The following is a 22,634-nucleotide window of genomic DNA, read 5'->3' on the forward strand; positions in this document are numbered from 1 at the left end:
TCGCACTGCGAAGCGAGAGGTCGTAGGTTCGACACCCGGCGCCGTGATTGCAGAGATAGAATGTATGTGTGGTTTAGAACGCGCTTGTTCTCCATCGTCATCACCATCATCGACAGCGGCGGCTAGGCGCGGGAGAGAACACGTCTCGTTCATAAGCTGCTTCGCATCTAGAAAGAATGAAGAAACTTCGTCCACAAAGCCACAACCATCGGTACGTGAAAGCTCACGGCCCCCTTGACTTTCCCTTCAAAAGCAGCAAGACAGGCCGGTGAGGTTTCTCGTGGAAAACCCATAAAAACGGCGCTTGCTTTTTACGAACGCATTCTCAGACCAGGCGCAGGCGTTTTCGAATTTAAAAAGCGGGCGAAGCTATAGCCTTTCCACGTGGTTTAAGCGGGAAACACGTTTAGGGCCACATTAGCGCGTTGTTTCTCCGTAAAATCATACTACTAGGCACGTTCGAAAAAAAATCGAATACATAATGAGCAAAGCGTCTCCGCTATAGGCATCGCGGCCGGGCCGTTAATCCGTGCAGCGATGGTAAGGAAAAGGCGGCGTCCGTGCCACATGCCCTGGCGGATCCAGAGGAGGGGGGGGGTGGGGACAATCACCCTCCACCCTAAAGCCTGTGTCAGCGCTTCCAGACCCCTCCTTCCATTGACTGTCATTCACCTCCTATCATCGAGCAGAAAAAAAGAGAGACAACTGTGAGCACAAATGAATGGTGTTGACGTGATAGCGTCAAAAAGCTCGTGTCGCAGAAAACCCGCCGCCGGCATCGGCCCCGTTGGTTGTGAGCGAAAAATCGTCTGCGCGTCTGTGACCGAAACATAAAGTTACCGAGATAGCCGTGGGAAGCCGCTACTTGTCCACGCGTGCGCGCGCGATCACACTGAAAAAGCTGTGGATTCGAAGGAAAAAAAAAGTGCTCAAAGTCACGAGGCGTGGTAGCTTCTTTGCCCTGCCACCCCCTTCTGCTTAGCTTCCAGCGCTTTCGTCGGGACGAGAGAAGAGATAAAGCGATTGCAGCATGCGACAACCCTTTGTAACTCAACTCGCACTGGACGGATTCTTGAAATTTTCGCGGCGTTGAATTCGTGAGGCAATAAGCTCTTCTAGGGAATTCATTTCATTGTTACTTGAAAAAGTGTTTCAGGGCCCCTTTAACGCATTTTGTTCGACAGGTGTCACGACGAAAATGAGCCCATTTAGCAATAATAGCGCGCGCTGGTTTAATCTACTGTGTGCGTGTTTGTGTGGGCGCGTGTATACGTAAAAAAAAAACCTTATAAATAAATAAGCAGTTAGCGGTTGAAGGGTGCACTAGGGGCCGGATTTTGCTATCGCGTTCAACTCTTAAAGGCGAAGCTTAAGGGTCCCCCAATTGTTTACGCTGTGATTGGGTTCTTGTGACGATATATAGTAACCACTACAAACCATCCTTCTCCGGTTCAACTTCGAGCAACCACCCTTCCCTAAAATGTGCGGATGGATCCGCCCCTGCCCCACGCGCCAGGTCTGGAATCAAGGAATCAGCGTAAGGTGCGAAGGCTGAACACCGCGCAGTGATGAATGCACGGTCGATTCGCATGCATGCGCAGTCTCCGTATGCCTAATCATAGGAGTTCATGTTATCTCGAAGCGAGAGAAAACGCGTTGCACTTGCTAACTTCTATTTTCTTTTCTTTTTTGCACCGTTCTGACGAGACATAATGTCCACTGTCATCGAGTGAGAATTATTTACGTTTGCATATCCTCGTTAACAGCGTGCTCGTTGACCTACTTACTGAGCGAACGTCCGGCGCAAGAACTAATACGGTCCCTTACGCATTCGCCTAAAATGACTCGAAAGCGGAAGGCATCTTCCTCTTCGTTTAGGTACATGGCACTGTAGGGGCCCGCCTTGTCGTTTATCCGTGTATTACATGTGACGTGGTCACGCTCAGAGTAAAGCGCTCAATACAGGCCACAAAAGCTTAGCGATGCTCAAAACCGAATTGAAATAAACGAACAAGGACTAAAATATAATTAACAGAAATAGCAAAAAAGAAATTGCAATATTGAACTTTAAAAAAAATGTAAAAACACTTCGGAAACATGTCGCTGGTTCCGGCACCGCGCAAGAGAGGGCGCCACCGCTTTGCCAAGTGTGCGAATGCCCTTTTTTCTACGTTTCACCGGTGCTGAATCGATACATCTGCTAGGAGAAGATAACCTGACGGAACTCGCAGTAAACGACATGCATCCCAGCTGCCGCGACAAGCAGGAAGTCGTTGAAGCGCAGCAAAATGCAGCGCACATCCCGCACATCGAGTTGGCGAATCTCCCTAAGATTCTAGTCGTGCCGGGGAAACCCTGCATGCGTACACCATAAACATTGACGTCATCGACAGTTTGGTAAACGGGGCAGTCGGAGCTCTAAGAACGGGAATCGCTGGGTGCCCATGCTACGCATATCCTGAGGTTACAGAACAGTGAAGCTGAAGAACTTTTTCTTCTCAGTCGACTACACTCTCTGCATTTCAACAAAGAGTTCTCTCTCCCTTCTCAGTCGATTGCCTTGACTGGTGCTCCTGAAAGCTTTCTGCACGTAACATGGTTTTTACACTACCTCCAGTACTGGCCCACCTTTGACCAAGCGACGACACAACATGATGATGTTGTCATGTGACGTCATCAATTTTAGCAGCCTGTGACGTAGTCTGGTGGTGCCAATTTTTTGCGTCACTCGTGTTGACACCGTCTCCACAGGTCACTTTTCGCGCTCGATGAGGCAACTAAGGCTATCGCCTTAACAAGGAGGTCAGATAACTACGGGCTTTTGCATAGTTGTTTGATGCATTGCTGACGTTCCGCCTTCTGCGTGCGAAGTTAATGCTTGTATCGTTCCTTGAGGATCCACTTTTTTTTTCCGATGCCACGACGCATCGCCTTTCCCCTCAAGGAAATGTCGCAAAACGCCTCTTGATCTCGGAGGCTTTAGTTTCGGCGATACCAGTTGTCTCCACCAAAAACGACAGAGGGCAGCACGGGAAATTGCGACAGACGGATCAATCGACGCACCTCCGACCATTTCATGTCGCTCTCGTCAGCTTCTCAACCTCGGCGAATTGTGGGTCGACTTCCTTAACACGATTACGATTGCACGCGCCTTCCCGTCACGCCCGGGCCAGCCGTCCGGCCCGGTCAATTAAGCGACGCTCATTTGCAAATAGCACGCGTGGTGGAGATCCGATTGCGGCTCCCGCCGTCTCAGCAGTGGAGACGGGAAAGAAAAAGGGGTGGGTTACCGTGATCTATGTAACGCTCTCGGTAGGGGTTAGGGAGAAGGAAAAGACGCAAAGCCAGTAAGGCAGCGGCTTCGTCAGAGAGGGAGAGAGAGATGTGGGAGAGGTCGGATCACGACCCGAAAAATCGACGGCGAAGTTTGCGCGCGCGCGTAGCAGCAGGAGGCGCGCGCGTGTGTAGGTGGGCGGCTCCTGTGGCAGCAGGGGTACTAGGCACTTTCGCGTGCCGCTCGCTGCGTGCGAGAGGCTCGGCTTTTGCAGGGGGCGACGAACGAAACTGATGTGGCTGTCGCAGGCGCCGCGGCTGCGTCTCCGTCAGCGGAAGCAGCGCGAACCAACGACGAGCCGCGGTGGAGGAGTAGCGGCACGGTGCCAATTGCATGCCTGATTTGCTGGCTCCTGCCAGCTTCGTACCGTTGTGCTCTTCTTCATCTCGTTGTTGTTGTTATTGTTGTTGTTGTTGTTTCGGCCCGCCGCTTGTCCGTCCACCACCTCTTCGGTTGTTGGCATCTTGAAGAAGGGTCAGCAGAGCATAAAGGAGAAGCCGACGGCTCCGTGATCCATTCGACCGTGTGGTCAGCTCTTCGCCAGTTAGGTCACCGAAGGTGAGTACTTTTTTTTCTCTCCCGCGGTAATCGGCAAGCTAACAAAAGGAGTGAGGGGGGTACTTCCCTATTAAAAGGTTTCTGTTCTGTTCTGTTTTAACTGTTTTGCTGTGGAGAGGTGGAGGTTTCGAATTTGACAATTTTTATTCGCGGCAATGCGCTGTCGATTCCCCCAGAACTTTAACTGGGGTTATACAGTTGCGGATAATGCATATATAAAAGGCAGTTTACTTCCCCCCACCTCCCTAAAAATTGCTTTTACGCGCCTGCCCACAACAATACTTTCGATTCAACCAGAATTTTAGCCTACGGCTATAATTGGAAGATAGATTAAAGAAATGGACACCCAAACAGGCGGGAAACACTTAAGGAGGCGAAACCTTTCCCAAAATAACAAAAACCACTCGCACCAAACTGTTCCTTTTCTTTATTTATTAGGATACGGTCTTATCTGTAAGACAATACCTTGTGTGTGCCGCATGACCCGTGTTGTGGAAGAAGTGATTGATTGATATGTGGGGTTTAACGTCCCAAAACCACCATACGATTATGAGAGACGCCGTAGTGGAGGGCTCCGAAAATTTCGACCACCTGGGGTTCTTTAACGTGCACCCGAATCTGAGCACACGGGCCTACAACATTTCCGCCTCCATCGGAAATGCAGCCGCCGCAGCCGGAATCCGAACCCGCGATCTGCGGGTCAGCAGCCGAGTACCTTAGCCACTAGACCACCGCGGCGGGGATGGAAGAAGTGAAGCAGTGTCTTGTGGAATCTATAATCATGTATACAGTGGTCAAGAAACTTTCCCCTGAGGAGAATGTGGGGAAATGATTCTTTTTTATACATTTCTTGTCAGAGATGTTCCTAGTTTTCAAAAAAAGAACCCGTAGAAAGCACTCCGCCTTATTAGACAATACTTGACTGCTCCAAATTTGTTTTTTGTGTTTCTCTTTCTCTACCTATCTTTTGGGGGAGTGGGAAAGGAACTTGACTCTTGGGCCGAGTGGCAGGTAGCTTGGCGATGTCATATCTAGGAATTTCTTCTAAGGTTCACATTTCTCAGGATCACGCAAGTGCCGCCTTAAAGAAACGATCAAACAACACCTGACGGTTGGTGCCCTGCTCCGTGAATTATAAAGAAGTTTTAATTCGTTTTTCGTCTTCGTTAGTTCGACGCCAAGTATACGCGTGTGACCAACGCGCGTCTTGTTTGTCAACGTGCGAACGACTCGACAGATTAGAAAAAAGGGGCGGTGGTTTGGCAATATACCTCAAAGAAGGTTACATCTATGACGTCATAGATGATTACACCGTTTCAAATCGCAACATAGAATGCCTTACGCTTTGTACAACACGATTTCAGCTAGCTGCTATTTATAGGCGACCAACTGGCTTAAAGCGTTATTTTTTCAACTACATGGAAAATCTCCTGAACTTTTTTGCATCTCAAAGCACTCCTTTCTTTATCGTAGGGAATGTAAACATTAATGCAATGAGTAATAAACCATATGCTGCTGATTTCAAGATTTTAATTGATGCTTATGACTCGCAAAACGTCATTGACGTGCCAACACGCATAGGGGTAAACAGCACAAGCTGCATAGACGTCTGCGTTACCAATGTAAAAGAAGAGCAACTCAGCTCAGGCGTGATTACCCGTGACAAAAGTGATCACCTGCCGCAGCATTGCATCATGACTGAAACTTTCTCGAAGAAAACTAAAATCGCTAGCTTGTTCAGTCAAATAAACAGTAGATCTATCGATGCTCTCCGTAAAATGATTCAGTCTACTCAGTGGTCCAGTGTACATTTACAGAGGGATTCAAACACAGCATACGACATGTTTTTGTTTGAATTCAAACGCTGCTATGACAATTCTTTCCTTCTAACGCTTTGCAAGACACCAAAAGGGGCAATAAGAAAACCTTGGGTTACTCATGCTCTACACCACATAATAAAAGAAAAAAATAAAATGTATCATGCTTTTGTGGTTTGTAGAAACCCTGAAATTTTTTCAGAGTACAAGAAGGTGCGACAAAAGCTTAACTCAGACCTAAAAAAACGCAAAGGATAACTACTATCAAAATCTATTCGCGCATTGCCAAATAAATACGAAGAAAGTGTGGCGATCAGGATTCCAACACCAACGGTTCTTCAAGAACTGCTGAATAATGGTCGCGTCGTAACAGGTGAAGCTTTGGTTGACACAGTAAATGAATATTTCGTGAATGCAGGAAAACATATTAATGCAAATGTAGATAGTGAGTTGTCATTGCAGGCTATTCATCCTTTATCAAACACTATATTTTTTGAGGCAGTTACTACGCTAGAGATGGAACTATTGCTCAGCAAACTGTCAAATGACGTCTCAGCGGGATACGATGAAATAAAAGCGGAACCAGTCAGGCATGTCGCTAGTACCATAGCACTGATTCTGACTTACATAACGAACTTGATGTTTGAAAAAGGCATATTCCCAGATTGCTTAAAGATAGCAAGGGTGACTCCGATCTACAAAGGATGGAATAAAAATCAGGTTGCCAATTATAGATTTATTTCAGTCTTACTACTATCTTCAAAAATATTTGAATGGGACATAAACGAGAGACTGACGACGTTACTACACAAATACAACATCATATCTAGCTCCCAGTATGGGTTTTTAAAGGAAAAATCCACAGAGCAAGCACTACTTCATGTAAAAGAAAAAATTGTTGAAGCGATTGAGCAAAAGTATTACACCCTAGGATTATTTTTAGACTTACGTAAGGCCTTCAGTTCTGTCTACCACGAAGTGCTGTTGTTGAAGCTTCAACACTATGGGATAAGGAGCATTCCACTAGAACTCATCACAGATTATTTACGTTATCAGTGCCAATTTACAGCAATAAATAACTTTTCATCCAGTTGATTAAATGTCACAACTGGAGTACCACAAGGCTCGATACTAGGGCCAACTTTATTCCTGCTGTATATCAATGACATAGTGGGTATAGGTATCAAACAAGACATCGTAATGTATGCAGATGACACCAACGTATTTTTTACCGCAAAAGAAATGAACCTGTTAGAATTCATGACAAACTCCTTTCTAGAAGAAATAACCATATGGCTTCATCATAATAAGTTACAGTTAAATGCGAATAGGACACAGTACATATTATTTGCACAACAAAATAAGCGGAATGTAGGTGATATAGTAATTAAATATGGATTCACATAAATTACACGAACAAAGGAACAGAAATTTTTAGGAGTCTGGTTCCACGAAAACATGACATGGAATACACACATTTCAGACTTGACAGCAGACATAGCCAAAACCATTTGGGCATTCGAAGAATTGGTTCTTTATTACCACTGTGGTTAAAAAAACAACATTACTATTCATTAGTGTATTCGAAATTGACATACTGCACTCTAGTTTGGGGAACAACTACGGACCCCAATTACAATAAGTTGTCAGTTTTACAAAAAAGGGTGCTGCATATATTTAAAAATTATATGGGAGACATACGCGACTTACGCACACGAGAACTCTTCATAAAGCACAGCATATGAAAGCCCAACCAGATATACTTGTTTAAATTAATGAAGTATATACACAATAATAATGTCTTTAAAGAAAACAGTTATACTGAAACAGACAGATATAAGTTCAGGAATATTCAGCGTCGATTGCCTAAGGTGAGTACGAATTACAGAAAGCAGACATTACATTACCGAATTGCACATTTCCTGAACAAATACAAAGGCATTCTCTGCTGGACTGATTCCGCAAAAAAAAATGAAACATGAATTCAAGACACATCTTATTAACACTGACGTCGGTGATTAACTGCTTGTATACTATTTTTAGCTGTTCTCAGTAAATTCATATGTGTTCTACGTTCCTGTAATTTTTTTCTGTAAACGTTATGGTTTTGTAGCATTGTATTTATGTAAGACTGTACAATCACTACTGTTGTAGCGTTTCATTCGCGCTCCTTTTTGTACATAATTTTTTTTTGTATATGTGTGATTTTTGGCGTTACTGTTTGCTTTATGTATTGTGTACCTGCTCCAAACTTCGGGGGGCAGAGGCCACCGTCAGGCGATCAAAGCCTTTAGCCTCTGTCTTCTCAGGATATACCCGAAATAAAGCTGAATCGAACATATGGACTACAAATCTTGATTGGCGTGGGTATGGTTCAAGTAGAATGAAGATATACAGTCCACGTAGAAGTGGGCAAAGCATGCAGCCCCAAGGCAAGATCACCACTGGTCATTGATATTAACAGACTACATTAAAGGAGAAGGCAAGTGTGCGAGGGGGGGGTTGATAGATAGTTGGGTAAGTGCGATTCAGAATCTTGCGAGATTGCATGGCCATGCAGAGCACAGGACGGGGCTGATTGGCGAAACCTGGAAGAGGCTTGTGCCCTGTAGTGGGCATCGCCAGGATGATGATGATGATGATGATGATGATGATGATGATGATGATGATGATGATGATGATGATGATGATGATGATGATGATCAGATCTGTTTGGGTTACACTTCCACTTCACGGACAGGGACATGCGTCGAGCTTATGTCGCGTGGCCAGCGGACACCACAGTTAAACGCTTGGGCATTTACCGTTGGAATGCTAACCGTTACTGCAGTTGTGGCAGTGTCGTGTTTAGCAAATCCTAAATAAACCATTTTTCGAAGAGTGTTGAACGATTACTTGTCTTTGAATGCAAATGCATCAAGTCCCACCGTAATCGCTATTGTTAACTTTTTTGCATATTGACCCCTGTAAGTGTACTGTAGAACTGCTCTATATGTGAAGACCCTGAAACCTACTTCTACCACCAGTACCTTGACTGGGTGGTTGGAGACACTTAAGCAGGTATCGGTAGGTAGAGGGTTTCAACCACGGCACAAGTTGGCATTCTAGTGAGTGTGTATTCTAGAGACACGTCTCCTGGTTGTCGCACCGAGGAACTGGGCTGATATACCGGTGGGACTTCTCAGAACCGTGCGGTCGAACGCTAGTGTCATCACCTGTGGTGAGGTCACATGATGCATAACGTACGGCGGAGACCCGGCAACCGTGCGGTCGGCGTTTACTGGGGACGTGGGAGTGGATGTGGAGGACATGAAGTGCCACTTTATTCGTTGTTATATTACTTAATCATTTTTTTGAATATTGACCCGTGTGTGTGTACTGTAGAACTGCTCTATATGTAAAGACCCTGAAACCTACTTCTATTACCAGTACCTTGACTGGGTGGTTCGAGACACTTAAGCAGGTATCGGTAGGTAGAGGGTTTCAACCTCGGCACAAGTTGGCATTCTAGTGAGCGTGTATTCTAGAGGCACGTCTCCTGGTTGTCGCACCGAGGAACTGGGCCGATATACCGGTGGTACTTCTCAGAACCGTGCGGTCGAACGCTAGTGTCATCACCTGTGGTGAGGTCACATGATGCATACCGTACGGCGGAGACCCGGCAACCGTGCGGTCGGCGTTTACTGGGGACGTGGGAGTGGATGTGGAGGACATGAAGTGCCACTTTATTCGTTGTTATATTACTTAATCATTTTTTTGAATATTGACCCGTGTGTGTGTACTGTAGAACTGCTTTATATGTAAAGACCCTGACACCTACTTCTATTACCAGTACCTTGACTGGGTGGTTCGAGACACTTAAGCAGGTATCGGTAGGTAGAGGGTTTCAACCACGGCACAAGTTGGCATTCTAGTGAGTGTGTATTCTAGAGGCACGTCTCCTGGTTGTCGCACCGAGGAACTGGGCTGATATACCGGTGGGACTTCTCAGAACCGTGCGGTCGAACGCTAGTGTCATCACCTGTGGTGAGGTCACATGATGCATACCGTACGGCGGTGACCCGGAAACCGTGCGGTCGACGTTTACTGGGGACGTGGGAGTGGATGTGGAGGACATGAAATGCCCCTTAATTCGTTGTTATATTACTTAATCATTTTTTAATATTGACACCTGTGTGTGTACTGTAGAACTGCTCTATATGTGAAGACCCTGAAACCTACTTCTACCACCAGTACCTTGACTGGGTGGTTGGAGACACTTAAGCAGGTATCGGTAGGTAGAGGGTTTCAACCACGGCACAAGTTGGCATTCTAGTGAGTGTGTATTCTAGAGGCACGTCTCCTGGTTGTCGCACCGAGGAACTGGGCTGATATACCGGTGGGACTTCTCAGAACCGTGCGGTCGAACGCTAGTGTCATCACCTGTGGTGAGGTCACATGATGCATACCGTACGGCGGAGACCCGGCAACCGTGCGGTCGGCGTTTACTGGGGACGTGGGAGTGGATGTGGAGGACATGAAGTGCCACTTTATTCGTTGTTATATTACTTAATCATTTTTTGAATATTGACCCGTGTGTGTGTACTGTAGAACTGCTCTATATGTAAAGACCCTGAAACCTACTTCTATTACCAGTACCTTGACTGGGTGGTTCGAGACACTTAAGCAGGTATCGGTAGGTAGAGGGTTTCAACCTCGGCACAAGTTGGCATTCTAGTGAGCGTGTATTCTAGAGGCACGTCTCCTGGTTGTCGCACCGAGGAACTGGGCTGATATACCGGTGGTACTTCTCAGAACCGTGCGGTCGAACGCTAGTGTCATCACCTGTGGTGAGGTCACATGATGCATACCGTACGGCGGAGACCCGGCAACCGTGCGGTCGGCGTTTACTGGGGACGTGAAAGTGGATGTGGAGGACATGAAGTGCCACTTTATTCGTTGTTATATTACTTAATCATTTTTTTGAATATTGACCCCTGTGTGTGTACTGTAGAACTGCTCTATATGTAAAGACCCTGAAACCTATTTCTATTACCAGTACCTTGACTGGGTGGTTCGAGACACTTAAGCAGGTATCGGTAGGTAGAGGGTTTCAACCTCGGCACAAGTTGGCATTCTAGTGAGCGTGTATTCTAGAGGCACGTCTCCTGGTTGTCGCACCGAGGAACTGGGCCGATATACCGGTGGGACTTCTCAGAACCGTGCGGTCGAACGCTAGTGTCCTCACCTGTGGTGAGGTCACACGCTGCATACCGTACGGCGGAGACCCGGCAACCGTGCGGTCGACGTTTACTGGGGACGTGGGAGTGGATGTGGAGGACATGAAGTGCCACTTTATTCGTTGTTATATTACTTAATCATTTTTTTGAATATTGACCCCTGTGTGTGTACTGTAGAACTGCTCTATATGTAAAGACCCTGAAACCTACTTCTACCACCAGTACCTTTACTGGGTGGTTCGAGACACTTTCATTTCATTTCATTTATTTATACTGTTAGCCCAGAAGTGGGCCGTTACAGGGTGGAAGTACAAACAATTATTTGCAAAAAAGAAGTACCGTACAGGTCTCGAGATAATTTCTCGGTATTATTGTGACCAGCAACTCGAAGTTATACATAACATACATAAATGGAACACACAGGCGATGCAATACATACGCGCAGAACAGCACATGACGCATTTGAGGCGGCACTTTTGCACCGCGCTGAAGATTTGAAAGACAACTACTGCAGAATCATGCAACCAACAAAAAGTACACACACACGCCAAAAAAAAACATATGTCACTGTTATTCGGAAAATAAACGTTTTAGATTCTGTTCAAATGATGTAAGCGAGGAACAACCAATTATAGACTCTGGCAGCATATTCCAATCTTCAATAGCACGTGGAAAGTAACTGAACTTAAAGCAATCGTTACGTGGGACTAGGGGTGGTATATACATATTATGGCGATGTCTGGAGTGTTCTTGTGTGTTGACCTGGAAGTAATCTGAATAGTTTAGTTTAAAATGATTATGAATTAACTGGAAGAGGAATTTCAGACGCTCAATCCTCGTCCTAAGTTCAGGACTATCCAGTCCAGCTTTTTTACAGAGTTCAGTAGGAGAATGATGTCGGCGATATTTATTAAAAATAAATCTCGCACCAAGTCGCTGTATTTTTGTTATTTTATTGCAGTTTGTCTTTGTGTAAGGGTCCCAGACAATTTTAGAATATTCGATAATAGGTCTGACAAGAGTTTTGTAAGCAAGACACTTTATATCAGATGGGGCGGTATAAAGGTTACGTCTAAGGCTATACAATGCCTTGGTAGCCCTGGAGCATACATTATCAATATGAGTGTTCCACCGGAGGTCGGGCGTGAACCATAACCCAAGATATTTATAGTTTTGTACACGCTTCAGGAAAGCATTGCCAATCTGGTAGTTGTAATCTAGAGGTGCTTTCTTTCTAGTTATAGTCATAAAGACTGTTTTTTCTGTGTTCAAACTCATTTGCCATTCTTCGCACCAATCCTTTATTCTTTGAAGATTGTTGTTTAGATTAACTTGGTCATGTTCAGTCTCGATTCTGCTATAAACAACACAGTCATCGGCAAACAACCTTATCGGGACCGTAACGCGGTTTGGTAGGTCATTTATATATAACAAAAATAAAAGGGGACCCAGCACGCTCCCCTGGGGAACTCCAGAATTCACTGCAACTGCTCTAGACTGTTTATTTTTTATTTGAACAAACTGCTGACGGCAGCTGAGATAGGATGAAAACCATTTTGTCAAGTGATTATTTTGAAACGTTTTGTCAATTTTAAACAGTAGCTTTGAGTGCGATACTTTATCAAATGCCTTTGCGAAATCCAAATATACCAGATCAGTTTGACCACGCAAATTGATTGTTTTTGAAAGATCATGAACAAATTCGATTAACTGAGTTGTTGTAGATAAGCCTCGGCGGAAGCCATGCTGCTTCGAAGATAATAGATTGTGCGTATCAAGATAGGACATCAAGTGTTTGTTAATAATGTGCTCGAGTATCTTTGAACATGTACTGATAAGCGAAATAGGACGGTAGTTGCGCTCGTCCCGAGAGGAGCCACTTTTGTGAACAGGGGTAATTTTAGCCTGCTTCCACGCTAGTGGGAAAGAGCCACTGCGCAGGGACGACTGAAATATTTTTGTAAGGAAGCGAGCCGCCCATTCAGCGTATCTGTACAGAAATTCGTTTGGTATACCATCAGGGCCGGGGGTTTTTCTTGTATTTATATTAAGTAAAAGATTTAGGACACCCTCTTCGCTAATTACCACATCATCGATCGGCCGCTGCAATGGTGACGTAGAAAACTCGGGCAAAATGCCATTATCATGAGTAAACACAGAAGCAAAAAAAGAATTGAAATCATCAACACGTTGTTGAGTAATTTCAGGTGGCCTCGGAGAGCTTGCTGGGGGAGTTACAAAGCGCCAAAACCTTGAGGGGGCTTCCTTCAAGTATTTCGTCAATGTCACATTGAAAAACCGATCCTTGGACTGCTTGATCAGACGTTTCAGTTCTTGTCTCATTGAAGAAATGCAAGCTGTTCCTTCCGGGGTACAATTTTTTGCACAAGATTTCCGTTTCCGTTTTAGTTTTCTTTTTGTGTGAATGATTTCTCTGGTAATCCAGGGATTGGTTTTAAAAATGCGTTTTCTAATCCTAGGTACATAGCTGGGATTGGTAGGTAGAGGGTTTCAACCTCGGCACAAGTTGGCATTCTAGTGAGCGTGTATTCTAGAGGCACGTCTCCTGGTTGTCGCACCGTGGAACTGGGCCGATATACCGGTGGGACTCTCAGAACTGTGCGGTCGAACGCTAGTGTCATCACCTGTGGTGAGGTCACATGATGCATACCATACGGCGGAGACCCGGCAACCGTTCGGTCGACGTTTACTGGGGACGTGGGAGTGGATGTGGAGGACATGAAGTACCACTTTATTCGTTGTTATATTACTTAATCATTTTTTGAATATTGACCCCTGTGTGTGTACTGTAGAACTGCTCTATATGTAAAGACCCTGAAACCTACGTCTACCACCAGTACCTTTACTGGGTGGTTCGAGACACTTAATCAGGGATTGGTAGGTAGAGGGTTTCAACCGCGGCACAAGTTGGCATTCTAGTGAGCGTGTATTCTAGAGGCACGTCTCCTGGTTGTCGCACCTTGTAACTGGGCCGATATACCGGTGGGACTCTCAGAACTGTGCGGTCGAACGCTAGTGTCATCACCTGTGGTGAGGTCACACGATGCATACCGTACGGCGGAGACCCGGCAACCGTTCGGTCGACGTTTACTGGGGACGTGGGAGTGGATGTGGAGGACATGAAGTGCCACTTTATTCGTTGTTATATTACTTAATTATTTTTTGAATATTGACCCCTGTGTGTGCTGTAGAACTGCTCTATATGTAAAGACCCTGAAACCTACTCCTACCACCAGTACCTTGACTGGGTGGTTCGAGACACTTAAGCAGGGATTGGTAGGTAGAGGGTTTCAACCTCGGCACAAGTTGGCATTCTAGTGAGCGTGTATTCTAGAGGCACGTCTCCTGGTTGTCGCACCGTGGAACTGGGCCGATATACCGGTGGGACTTCTCAGAACCGTGTGGTCGAACGCTAGTATCATCACCTGTGGTGAGGTCACATGATGCATACCGTACGGCGGTGACCCGGCAACTGTGCGGTCGACGTTTACTGGGGATGTGGGAGTGGATGTGGGGGACATGAAATGACACTTTATTCGTTGTTATATTACTTAATTATTTTTTGAATATTGACCCCTGTGTGTGCTGTAGAACTGCTCTATATGTAAAGACCCTGAAACCTACTCCTACCACCAGTACCTTGGCTGGGTGGTTCGAGACACTTAAGCAGGGATTGGTAGGTAGAGGGTTTCAACCTCGGCACAAGTTGGCATTCTATTGAGCGTGTATTCTAGAGGCACGTCTCCTGGTTGTCGCACCGTGGAACTGGGCCGATATACTGGTGGGACTCTCAGAACTGTGCGGTCGAACGCTAGTGTCATCACCTGTGGTGAGGTCACATGATGCATACCGTACGGCGGTAACCCGGCAACCGTGCGGTCAACGTTTACTGGGAAAGTGGGAGTGGATGTGGAGGACATGAAGTCGCAATATAATCGCTGCTAATTTTTGGCATATGTGCAGTTGGTGTCAGAAGGTTAAAGGTTAAGGACCACTGTAGGTCTGAGAAAAATTTCAAATTCTCAGCACGATTTAACTGCATTTGGTCGAACCCCACGGTACGCGTTAACGCGTTTTAAAAGAGGCCGTAAACCTAATATTGGTGTCACACAAACACTTTTGATAGTAAACACGTGTCTTCATTGGCTCATTTACTCAAGGTACAGAATGAATCCAATCACAGTTATGAAGTTTGATCTCGGTGAGGCCTAATCATGATTAGCATAAGTCCAACGCTCACTGACGAAGGAGACAGAACATTCCGCATTTTTCGTTTGTTTGTTTCATCTCACAATCTATAAACTTCTGGTGGTGATTGCGCAAGTGTATGCCTATGGCTTAGGCAAGCGCTGCTAGATACAACAGTAAAAAAATCATCGAATGAAGATGCCCCTGCAATGAGCGTTTCGGCAAGGGGTCGTTGGTTGATGGTTCGATTACCGACCGCTGTCGCTGTGGTCCGATGCGAGGTGGGACATGTGCAGCTTTCGACACTTTTGTTTTAATACATTTTCGCGTGAGCGAATAAAATTTACATGAAGCGGAAAGTCAGGTGTGCTTGTGCACAACATGTTTAGGTGTATGCATTAAAAAGTATATACCGCTATGCCCACATTCTTCCGGAAAATTTCACGATGACTTCTCCTTCAATTCGTCATTCAATTTCTGAAGGTTAAATGAATTTTTTAATTAAAAATAATTTTATTATCACGCAATTAATGTTTGCGTTTTGTTGATAGTGAAGTTGTTTTATTCATTAATAGAAATATTTTATATATATTGTGTTTATTGATGATTTTTGTAATAATTATACTCGATGTTCTGATAATTTCGAACCCACTGGTTATTTTAATAAGCTTGTGCATATAAACCGCACGCAAAAAAGTAAAAGCTGTACCAATACTCGACTTTATACACGATTTCTCAATTTTAGCTCATGGGGCCTCGAAGCAATCTATATTATAAACTAACTGACTGGATTCCCAGAGACGGCAAGCGATTGAGGGGGAGACAGAAAGTTAGGTGGGCTGATGAGATTAAAAAGTTCGCAGGTATAACTTGGCAGCACAAAGCATAAGACCAGATTCATTGGCGCGGATTATGGTAGAGCCCTTTGTATTGCAGTGGGCGTTGTCAGGCTGCAGCTGCTGCTACTGAATACATTATTATTATTATTATTATTATTATTATTATTATTATTATTATTATTATTATTATTATTATTATTATTATTATTATTATTATTATTATTATTATTATTATTATTACAAATGCACGCGATTTCAAGCGTGCTACCCATAGCACATAATAGAGCGACATGCGAAAACTTCACTGATACAAGTCACTTTCAACTTCATCGATTGCATTGTATACCCACAATTTAAATTTCGCAAGTAACATTATACAATAAAAAGTTTGCACTGACTAGTTGAAGTACGAGCTATAGACAGAGTATCGCTATCTCTTTCAGCTCTTTAAAAGCAAAGCTTAAAGGTACCTCAATTTTTTTGCAATCCCCATCCCTGCGCCCCACTGTTCCCGATCCCTAAGGCCTTTACTTTCAGTGTGCAGTACAAATACAGAAAATAAAATGCCCCCACGCCCCAATTCTGACTCTATGTGCGGCATGCCTGTGGTGTAATTATAGACTGTAGCATGGGCCGCTTTACTGAATATTGTATAAGCAGTGTACTCAAGCTCTTTGGCTAACGTAGCAGAGAATCAGAAGGCCGCGTAAATTATTTTTAACTGACTACATATTTTCTTCCTATATGCTGCTTCAAACGCGTTTCTGCGAAAAATCTGGCCCATCAGTGACGCAGCCTCGGTGGTCTGATTGGCCCACCGCGGTGGTCTAGTGGCGAAGGTACTCGGTTGCTGACCCGCAGGTCGCGGGTTCGAATCCCGGCTGCGGCGGCTGAATTTCCGGTGGAGGCGGAAATGTTGTAGGCCCGTGTGCTCAGATTTGGGTGCACGTTAAAGAAACCCAGGTGGTCGAAATTTCCGGAGCCCTCCACTACGGCGTCTCTCATAATCATATAGTGGTTTGGGGACGTTAAACCCCACATATCAATCAATCAATCGGTGGTCTGATGATTATGGCACTCGACTGCAAGGTCGAAGGGCGCGTGATCGAATTCCGGCTGCGGCGGGTGCGTTTTCGGTGGATACGAAAATGTCAGAGGCCGGTGTATTCGAATTTAGGTGCACCTTTAAGAACCACAGGTGGGCGAAAAGTTTCGAAGCCCTCCACTACGACCTCTTTCGTAATTATGTCGTCGTTTGGGGACTTCAAACCCCGGCAAATATTAATATCGTTACTCACAGGGTATATTTACCAAATAAACTAACGTGTATTTAGCGTGTGAAACGTGCGGAATGTCACAACTCCTGACTTCTGTATTCCTTTCCCTCTTCAGCTTCACTTGATGCGTTTCATTTATCATCGTCAGCCTGACTACGTCCACTGCAGGACAAATGCCTCTCCCATGTTCCGCCAGTTAAGCCGGTCCTGTGCTTGCTGCTACCAGTTTATACCCGCAAACTTCTTAATCTAATCTGCCCACCAAACCTTCTGTCTCCCCCTAACCCGCTTGCCTTCTCTGGGAATCCAGCTAGTTACCCTTAATGACCAGCGGTTATCCTGTCTACGCGCTACATGTACGGCCCATGTCCATTTCTTCTTCTTGATTTCAGCTATGATATCCTTAAGCCCCGTTTGTTCCCTAAGTTTCATTTATAACCATTCGTAATTAATAACTGAAAATTAATACCTGCCCCTGTCTTTTTTTACGCGTTTACTGCCTCCATTTTTTTAAGGACAACTACTGAAACATAATAAGACAGATGCTTGGGCTAGATGGGGATTAGGAATCGACATATTTGCACAGCGCAAGACAGTGCTCTTTCTGTCATTGTCTCTTCTTCTGTAGTTTCGTCGTAACTACTCGTAGTCTTTCGCCGTGCAATTATGTTGATACTGAAACATCATGCACTCTTCATATCGCCGGTTTTCCGTACAAATGGCCCAGCTTCTCTGCAGGTGCAAGTGTTTTCGTTTAAAAGTGTCACGCGACACCCAAATGTGAGAGAATGTTTTTTATTTTTTTTTGTTTTTGCACGGAACGGCGAGGTTTTCTAGTTAGACCACCTCTTTAGATAAAAGCAGCTGGGAATAAGAAATGCCTTGCTGTAGACACGTTTTTTAGTGTTTTTTTGTTTGTTTTACCACGGCACCAGCATTTGCATCATAAAGCTTTTCGTGAGTCTCCTTTGCTTAGCCGACCTTTACGGTACGCTAGGCGCGAAAACGCGTAAAGCTTTTTTCGCAAAACAAACAAACAAACAAGCAAACCAACAAGCAAACAAACAGTTGTTTGAGCTATACCTTGAAACAGACGCTGCCTGGAGCGTCGCCTAAAACGCTCCTCCTCACAAAGCTCGTATGATACACCACGTGACATTGCATAGTCTCAGCCTGGGGTAATTACGTAATAACATCCTTTTAAAACGTACCATCTTTTGTGTCGTGCACCTGCCGGCATTACCCTTGCTTCTGTTTCTCTCGTGCGGCGTTCTGGTTATATGACGTTCTGCGTAAATATATTTCAGTATAATAACAAATTAACAAGAATAATTAAGCAACCTTTCAATAGTTAACTTGAGGCCACTGTATAATGAGGAGTTGCAGAACGTGACAAATAATATCTAGAAAAAAAACACACGTAATTTGAGATATTAAGGTGAAACTGCCTCAAAGGCTTCATCAAACAAAAAATTTGACCTTCGGCGGTGACGGTCAAAATTTTTTTTTCAAAATCTGACATGCAAAAATATCGACAGCATCACGTGGTGACGTCATCACATGACGTCAACATGAACTCGCACAACGCGAAAAAAATTATCTAAACGTCACAAATTCCAGCGTGATGTCATATGACGTAACGCCACGCGATGTTGTTGTAGCGCCCTCATTTGTGCGGCGAACGAACGAAGAAAGCACGCGACCTCCGGAGAATAAAATGTAACTAAAATAACTTCTCAGTGCAAATATTCCGCACACAAGCAATCTTTAAATAATAATACCAGAACACACTTTTCGTAACGTTATTTCTAAATACAACAAGTCAAACCTTTTATTTTTTCAGTTCAGCTTTTCAAGTTACTGCTGTTCAGTAATGCAGCCCAAACTAAGAGGTGAGTTCAGCAAGGCATAGGGCTGGCCAGAGCAGCATAGGTGAGAAGATGATTTAGAGGCTGCAGCAAGAGCTGAGGCGATGAAAGTGGGCTTCCCAGGGTCCTGCAAGCAGCGATTGGGCAGGAAACCAACCACCACAGGCTGTCGCAGATCCCTGCTCTGAGGGGCAGCAGCGATCGGGCTGAAAATCTATGAACACACGTGTGAAGTGCCTTTCCTAACCTCCATCGAGGCCAACAAACTTCAACAGCCACGTCTTGATGAAACGCTGAGCTTTTTCAAACACCTGCATACGTGGATAGAAAAGACGACGCTTGAAAATGACAAAAATAATCTTTTTAGTATTTTCTTATTCTTATTTTCGCCACCGAACTTATCTGATTGCCTGACCGTTGGCTCGTGCAGCGTTTTCATTCATTATTTACGATTTGATTTTTCGGGGCGAAGCATTTTAGGGTCGAGCTTTGTCCCACCGATTTCCGTTGTCCTGGCTTGCGCGCGCTGGGAGCGCCGGCCGCGAAGGCGCTGATCATGGGAAAGGAGAACGACGATCGCGGCTACACTCGTGGGACGCTATTTCTTTCTCTGCGGTGCCTGAAGAGCTATAAAACGAGCTTGGTCTCGGCTCTCTCTCTCTCTCTTTCATGGCAATGGAGTGCACTTCGTCATGATGGAGTGCACTTCGTCATGATGGAGTGCACTTCATCATGATGGAGTGCACTTTGTCATGATGGAGTGCACTTCATCATGATGGAGTGCACTTCGTCATGATGGAGTGCACTTCGTCATGATGGAGTGCACTTAGTCATGATGAAGTGCACTTCGTCATGATGGAGTGCACTTCATCAAGAAAGAAAGAAAGAAAGAAAGAAAGAAATAAGCAAAGGAAGAAAGGTCATAATTACTTTCACTGCATTTCCAAGCCAGAGAAGTTGTATTCCCTACATTCACAACCAGAGGCGTGGCTGCGTGTTGGAACACCCACTTGTCACGCAAACGACCCAGATTCGATCCCCCCTTTGTGACCGAGAATGTTTTATCATTTACTTTAATTGCATCTATCGCGATTTTTCGGTCATTCAAAGATGGTGATTTTTCGCTCACAACCAACGATGCCGACACCAACGCCGGAACTTCTGCGGGACGAGCTCTTTAACGCCGCTGTCGCGTTGAAACGAGGTTGTCGTTAGGTGCGTCACTGCGGCACTGTAGTTTATTGGCTATGCGATGGGCTGGTTGGGTCATAGGAGGCGCTGCTTGGGCTACAAGATGCCCTTTTACTGTACAATCGTGGTTTTCCTGCAACGAAACACAGGTATGGATGCACGCAAATAAGCGTCTCATTTGTTACTTCGCTGAGTCTGAAAAGCGCGCGCTTTTCGTGAACGTAGACTGCAATGATTGCAGTGACCTTTGTTCACCCGGTAGCTACAGCAGAATTGTTGCACGTAAAGTCCGAGGCCAGCCAAGGCGTACGATCCTCCCCTCCTCGCCACCGTGAGATAAGGGCGCGCAAGGGAGCGTCGTTCTCCTTTTCTAAGCCGGGCAAAGTATGCGTAGGAGATTAGAGCGGGCGCCGCTGCGCGATGTGGCGACGTGCGCTCATTGCGACATCTTTCTGGTAATGCCGAAAACACAGCAGCGGTAAGTGGTAGACATAAATAACTTGCCGTTTATACAGTAAACGACGTTCTCCGGGGTGGCTCAGTGGTTAACGTCTCGCTTTCACGACGCGGAGGTCCCACGTTCGATTCCGCGCACCAGAGTGCTTTTTTCTGGAAATTTTTTCGTGAGTTAGCATATATTTAGATACGTATACATATACGTGGCACGACATCGACGCCGGAGGCAATATCCAAATGAGAGTGCCCATATAATTGCTATCGCAATAAAAATAATTTCAACAAGTAAAGCATGGCAACTCGGTACTTTAGCTCTTTTTTCCGGGCGCATTTTGAACTTAGGCTGAGACGTCGGCGCAAACCCCCATGGGCTTATATTTAAGCACATTTTTAAAAGTGCCGATGTTCAAAAATAATGCAGGTGGCGTGCTTTACACTTATGGCATACACTTAAGGAAATTTTACGAAGAAGTATTGGTGAAGGGGGCGGGGGGCGAACCGTTTTCTTACTCGTTTCACGCGAAATCTCTATTTTATAACATTGCCATGAGTGCTTGTGTGGCGTTCTTATAGATTGATGGATGACCGAGGACAATATTTATTTAAAAAAAACACAAAAATGCGTGTTCCACAAGCTAACCAACCTTTGTTTTTATCACTGTCATGCAAGTGTTTAGTCGACGAAAACTCTGTGGTGAACTGTTATCTTTTTCATTCTGTTGCTAAAGCAAAATCAAATGCGTACGTTTTAAACATCTCCGTAGCGCAAAAACGCTGTCAGCCACGTAGCTTTCTGACTAGGTTTACCTGTAAGCTGTCGTACATTTCATGGAGAACTAAACAAGAGAAAAAAAAATCCACATGCGCCTTCGTGCGAACAGTCCTAATGAACTCACCCCAAAAGAATGCGAGTTTTATTTCTTTTTTTCCCCTTTGGTATCCATGCCAGCGAGAAATAAATGCTTAGGTACTTTAGTAGCACTACGGTAGTGTGTAGTAGGCGGTAGACAAGCTAGGCACTTACAAATAAAACAGCCGAAAAAAATCACACACAAGGTGCGAAAAACCAGACCGTCATTATCAAGGTGAGCATTCCTTTCATTGGCAGATTTCTCTTCTCTCAGTAGTTATATAGTAACGCTAAATGAGCTTATCGATTCGGCAATGAATAGCGCGCACATTACCAGTGAGGTAGGTGCTTCCAACGCATTTTATTCGCCGACAGTCGGCTCGAAGTGCTCACAACGAAGTGCCGCTGTGTACAATCGACTGATATGTGGGGTTTTAACATCCCAAAACCACCATATGATTATGAGAGACGCTGTAGTGGAGGGCTCCGGAAATTTCGACCACCTGGGGTTCTTTAACGTGCACCCAAATCTGAGCACACGGGCCTACAACATTTCCGCCTCCATCGGAAATGCAGCCGCCACAGCCGGGATTTGAACCCGCGATCTGTGGGTCAGCAGCCGACGCTGTGTACAATCATATACGTACCTCCGACCGCCTAACGCACTCTAGACGGGGACGGTGCTGCCACCTACATACAGCGATCTCGGAGTGAATAGCCTACGTTATCCGGCGTTGCCTACGTTATCCTGCGCTAGCTAGTGGGGAGTTTACTATTGGCATAAGGCGGCTAGCGCTGCCAAGCGTTGTTTAATGTTGAATTCCAATTGCAGGTAGCGAGCGTTCCTCTTAATCGTGAACGGAGCGTGTAGATCCGAGCGAGATTGCTATCGAAAAAAAAAAGAAACTGTGACTGGAACGCGTACGCCTCGATGGGAGCAGTCAATACACGAAAATCTTGCGAAGGGGCATTATTGGTGGAGAGGAGGGTGAACCGATTTCCTACTCGTCCATGGT

At 45.2% G+C, this 22,634-nt stretch overlaps 1 protein-coding gene across 1 annotated transcript in view; it reads left to right on the plus strand.

Moving 5' to 3' along the window:
• Positions 1-3,411: 3,411 nt before the first annotated feature.
• Positions 3,412-22,634, plus strand: part of LOC119164930 (uncharacterized) — a 108,502-nt gene continuing 89,279 nt past the window's right edge. The window contains exon 1 of the mRNA XM_037417130.2: positions 3,412-3,892. The gene's annotated coding sequence lies outside the window, so the exon portion shown is untranslated. The remainder of the gene's footprint in view (positions 3,893-22,634) is intronic.

Source organism: Rhipicephalus microplus, chromosome 9 (genome assembly GCF_043290135.1).
Source record: "Rhipicephalus microplus isolate Deutch F79 chromosome 9, USDA_Rmic, whole genome shotgun sequence".
Lineage (NCBI taxonomy): Eukaryota > Metazoa > Arthropoda > Arachnida > Ixodida > Ixodidae > Rhipicephalus > Rhipicephalus microplus.